Source organism: Rhinatrema bivittatum, chromosome 5 (assembly GCF_901001135.1).
Source record: "Rhinatrema bivittatum chromosome 5, aRhiBiv1.1, whole genome shotgun sequence".
In the NCBI taxonomy this organism is placed as follows: Eukaryota; Metazoa; Chordata; class Amphibia; order Gymnophiona; family Rhinatrematidae; genus Rhinatrema; species Rhinatrema bivittatum.
In genome coordinates, this window is record NC_042619.1 from 130,847,691 (window position 1) to 130,853,690 (window position 6,000).

Below are 6,000 nucleotides of genomic sequence, written 5' to 3' on the forward strand. Positions count from 1 at the left end.
AAAAAATGTGGACTTATGCACATAAATCTTGGCCCCTCCCCAGAATGTCCATATCCCGCCCCTTTTCCACCCCTTCTCCTTGATTCGTGCACGGGTATGTACATACGTACTTTGTGGCTTCTTAAAATGTGAGTTACACATACTTACGTTTGTGGCCAATTTTGCAGATGCAACGCTTTTAAAATCGACCAGTCAGTACTCAGCAAGATGATAGATATTAGTTTTGCAACAGAGACATAGGGATATACTCAAGACTGTTATTTTTCTGTTACAATTTAAAAAATATTTTGGGCAGGGCCTAGGGCAGGGGTCAGGAACCTATGGCTCGGGAGCCAGATATGGCTCTTTTGATGGCTGCATCTGGCTCGCAGACAAATCTTTAATAAAAAAGTAAAAATCTAACAAAATCCCCCACCCTCCTGACGCCCCCCAAGACCTCCAAAATTAATTTACTACAACCCCCAACCTCCTGACCCCCCCAAGACCTGCCAAAAGTCCCTGGTGGTCCAGCGGGAGTCCAAGAGCGGTCCGGGAGTGATCTTCTGGACTTGGGCTGTCGGCTGCCAGTAGTCAAAATGGCGCTGACGGCCCTTTGCCCTTACTATGTCACAGGGGCTACCGCCGCCATTGGTCGACCCCAGTGACATAGTGAGGGCAAAGGGTCGTCGGCGCCATTTTGACTACTGGCAGCCGACAGCCCAAGTCCAGGAGATCGCTCCCGGACCCCCGCTGGACCACCAGGGACTTTTGGCAGGTCTTGGGGGGGTCAGGAGGGTGGGGGTTGTAGTAAATTAATTTTGGAGGTCTTGGGGGATGACAGGAGGGTGGGAGGTTGTAATTAGTATGGCTCTCACGGAATTACATTTTAAAATATGTGGCGTTCATGGCTCTCTCAGCTAAAAGGTTTCCCGACCCCTGGCCTAGGGAAAGATTACACATACACTGAATATCCAATTTGAGATTTCATTTCAAATGATTATTATTTGGAAATCAATTACAATTATAGAAGTTATTTCTGCCTACAATAAGAAATTGATAAATATTTTGCAGTCTTTGGTATTAAAACTCATCCTTAATCCTAGAGACACATGCTTGTTGGAATACAGCATGTTTGATATACAAATATGAAGCTGCAGCAATTATCTGGAAACCTGCAGATCAAATGCATCCCAGGTGTTATAATTGCAACTTTTTTAGTTGCATCTTTAAATAAACTACGTTTATTCCCAGATGAACTAATGTTATGCTTGCTACATAAAAACTGTATAAAAAAAATCTTGTGAATTGAATAACGATATCTGAACACAAAAAAGAGCTGTAACTACAGCAGGTAACCCAAGCAAGAAATAAGAGAAGAGGCGGGAAGTAAATGGTTATCTTCTCTTCCTTCCAACCTCTGGCTCAGCTTCCTCGTTTTTCAGATTTTGAGAAGAACAGATTCCGTGCTGCTAAAAATTCAAACATTCATAAGAAGAAAATTCCTGCTAAAATATGGTGTTTGTACTTTGATCTGAGTAAGCAGCTGGACAGCAGTAAAGTCCACTGCAGTTCTCTGGTTATTCATCACTTCTGTTCACAAGAGAATCAGTGACAGACAAAAAAGATAAAAACACGCATCACTAGGTTGTACATCAAACAGTCCTGCGGTAGCTTGGTTCATCATTACTGCCTGCGTTTCAGCCCCATTTCATTTTTCCAGGATTCTAGAGCGAAGACGACACGGAGCCACACGGATCTGGTTTTCAGGATATCCACGAGAGAGATTTGCATTGAATGCTTCCATTCTATGTAAATCTATCACGTGCATATTCATTATGGGTAGCCCCAAAACTAGGCCTGGTTGTTGCTCTTGAATAGTGGAGTTGGCCACCCTTGCTGTAGAGGTTCAGCATCTCTCTCCATCCCTTTGTAACACAAATGAGTTCTCATTTTCTTTTGAGCAATATCGTCAGCAATTTATTTTCAGTTCAATGTTCTTATGATTTATTTACAGTTCCAGAACAATATTGGTGAAAATTACTGGAATTTGCTTATCACTATCATAACATTTCAAAAAATAGCAGCAACTCCCATGCTGCTTAAATCACCCCCGTCGGTGTAGTGCACGGGTGTCCATTCCTCGTCCTTGAAGGCTGCAAGCTGGTCTGGTTTTCAGGATATACCTAATGAACATACATGAGATAGATTTGCATACAACTGAGGCACTATGCATGCAAATTTATCTTGAGGTCAATATTCAAAGCGTGTTCAGCACTAGGGATGTGCAGAGGGACGCCATATGTTGCATTCGGGATTCGGATTCGTCAGGGGGCAGATACGTTGCATTCGGCCGTATGTTGCCCCGATACGTTAATACGTCGATTTCTATTCGTTTTCCTGCTAAAATTAAATTAACTACAACCCCCCCACCCTCCTGACCCCCCCAAGACTTACCAAAACTCCCTGGTGGTCCAGCGGGGGATCCGGGAGCCATTCCCTGCACTCACACCTTCGGCTGCCGGTTTCAAAATGGTGCCGATAGCCTTTGACCTACTATGTCAGTTAGACCTATCTGTTATACGCGTATATCAGCAGCATAGCCATGCCACTACATATACATCATAACTTAGTTGGATAACCTCTAACCGGCTAAGTAACCTAACCGGCCACGTTTGAATATTGACCCCCTCATGCATATTCACTAGAGTTATCCTGACAACCTGACTGGTATGTGGCCCTTGAGGCCCTTGGTAGTGATACCAAGATCAGAGGGCTGTGTCTCCTTACATTTGCATTTTACTAATATTTCACCTTACATTCAACTTCACTAGCAGGAAATAAAAAAACAAAGGCTCTAACAATGTCAGCCCAACACCTAAGACACTAATTCTGAGTGATGCATGACCGGCAAGTGCTTGACATTTATGTAGCCTCTTTCCACCGTGCAATGTTGTCCCCAATGTATGGGACCCCAAACACCTTAAAGGGCTCATCGTAACAAAAAGTAAACAGCAACCAAGAGTTAAAAGTGTGCGGGAATCAAACACAATCCCTGGGTCTGCCAATCAAGGTGGTCTCAAACCAAAAAATTGAAACATAGTTCACTATCATCACGCGACAACGGATCCCCCCCCCAACCCAATCAACATGGATTCAATACATAGCACAGGTTTTCCCCTGTATCCCTAAAAATAGCCAGGCAGTTCAGTCCCCCCATACCCCTTTCCCCATCTCCAAATTATAAAAAAAAACGTCATTGGGTATAGTGGATCTCTCTTCCCCCTCCACCCTTTGACCCCCCCCCCCCAAATTTCAGAAAACAATCATTGGATTCTAGTTGGGTACCCCCAGGGTCCTCTACCCTGCACCCACAAAATCTGCAAGCGGAAGGGCCCAGGAGAAGTAATGGCAAAAACAGTCAGGATGTTTCTGTTGAATACCTTAAATGGAGCTAAGCATAAGTTTCAGATCCCACACTAGTAATGCTTAATTTTTTGGTTTCTTAATGGGCAGCATACATGCTGTACGTTCCAGTGTAAAAGTATCATGAATGAGACTTGGCCGCCAGTTCATGAAAAGCAGTGATTGGCTTTCACCACTCTAGAGGGTGCCGTCCACATATGGAGAAGCAGGTTTGGCTGCACCTGAGTAAAATTGCTTGTGTTCTTTGGTATTTGGATCTCCAGGAACAAACTGCTGTGGGAGGGGCCTCAATCATTCCCCACGAAACTGAAGCCTTCTAATCCTCTCCCATCATTCACAGAAGCAATCAGGTGATGCGAATCATCAGCAGTGATGCTGCTGGTGATAAGTTTCCAGCAGGCTTGACATAATTAGTACATGTGAACGTTTCTTCTCCTGCTCCAGCTGCATCTCTTTAAATAGCTTTAAGTGATATTTCCCCTTGGACGCTCCCAGGTAAATGCAGTGTCTCTGCTGAGAAGCAGGAAGCCCATTTGCAATCACTGTTGGGAGCCTCTCTTGAAGAACTGGGAGACTTAATGAAGAGAACTGTGAACAAAACATCTATGCCAGTGCATAGTTTAATGGCAAGCTTTGTCTTAAATGCTGAGCGTCTGCAAAATTCCAGCAGAGCAGGCGAGGAGCTTACAGCTGTTATTTCTCATTTCTGCACCTGGTACAGTAAAGAGTATGTTTAATTGGACCTCTTGTGATTTCAGAACATGGCTGCCAGTGAAAATGGTTTGTATAAACCAAAACTGTATGTATATGTTGAAGACAATGAGCATATAATGAGGATGGCATTATATCTGCCAAAAGCAGTATTTGAACTGTATGGTAAAATGGTGCCATTCTATTTAGAATGTATACATTTCCTCATAAGTAATAAGGAGTGGAGGTGTAGTCTTAGTGGTTAGAGCTGCAAGCTGCAAATCGGGGAAGCCAGAATTCAAATCCCACTGAAGCTCCTTGTGATCTTGAGCAAGACATTTCACCCTCCTTTGCCTCTGAGATTGTAAACCCTGAATCTGTCCATTAGGTGTCTTCCTTGCATGATAACCAGAACTCCCTTTCTCACAAGCTGATGCTATAAGATGCATGCTTAAAATGGGCACTAGCATTGAGCACCCACTATCCTAACTTGCACACAGCCACATCCCTGGGCCCCAATGCAGTATTTAAATAAGAGGCAGCAGAAAAAAGGGAGAAATGTGCATCTGTAACACTCAACAGTAGTTTATTGCAATGGGTGCTCAATACGAACATCTGTTTTGATCCCCCTTCTTTTTAGTTATTTACTGGTGTACTTTAATAGGCACCCCTTGCTACAAGTGTCTAAAGTGTGAAACCATAAGAAAAGTAGTTTTCTTTTTGATCGTCAATATACAGTGATAGAAGTGGTGGAATATAAGACTTTTTTTAAATAATAATAAATTAATTTTTCTCCACCGCAAGCAATAAATTAAAGTCACAATGATTACTGAGGAGGACACTCTTATCGCAACACAGAGGACCCTATTTTCTTTATGTTTCTCATGATCCCTTGACTGAGAGTTAACTTTACTCCACCTCCATGGCTGGAGTTAAATGCAGCTGACTACTGCATACAGAATGCAAGTTGTGTATCATCATTGTCACTTAGAAAGCCGTACCCTTTCATTTCACTGTGATCTGGTATGTAATGCACACCCTGTACCTTGACTGTGATCAGTCTTGAAGTGCCTATCTGGACCCAAACTGAGGAAAGGAAATCTAAAATTAAATTAAATGCTTGAAATCCAGGCATTGTAAGCATTATAAATAAAAGTACTGTAAATACAGTTTTTCCCAATTAGGTGTACCATGGAAAAGTCACCATTGCCTGATGCTCAGAGCCAGGTCAGCACATGGACTCTGCTCTCAGCACACAGAAACAAGAGACACCAGCAGTAGCTCTTAAACATGCAGAAGTTCCTTTCTGAGAGTATGTGTAATTATGCATGCCTCTTCCTAGTTACAGCATGAGCCCTGGAGTGTGGTAATTAATGGGCAGCAAGCAGGGCACAGATAGCTGGGACCTGCACACATCACTTCCTCATCTTCTCTATCTTATCCCCAGATTGAATAAGATGGGGAGAAAGCATGAACTGAGCAATGGATGTGACTCACTTTAAGGGGGTTATGCAATAAAACGTACGTTAAACGTACGTACAAACTGCGTCCATTTTTTTTAAATGCACGCACCACACCTTTGAGCACCCAGTGTAGTATTCAAATCAAACTGAATTGAAAAGGATGCCAAAAAAGAGCATGTTGTTCAAAAAAGAGCATCTGTAGTGTAGGTAAGATTTAGGGGTGCAGGAACATGTATGCTACAGGATAATTCCAGTTCCCCTCCCACCTCACCTCATGATCCTAAGTTCAGGTAAAAACGTTTTCTCCACAGAATTAGACTTTTATTTATCAGATTGAGCAGGATTAGCATTTAGAAGATAACAACATATGTCTCTAACATCCTTGCTGCTAAGCACCAGTTTATCCTAAAGAAAGTTCTGTACTATAGGTGGTTTAAAACATGCC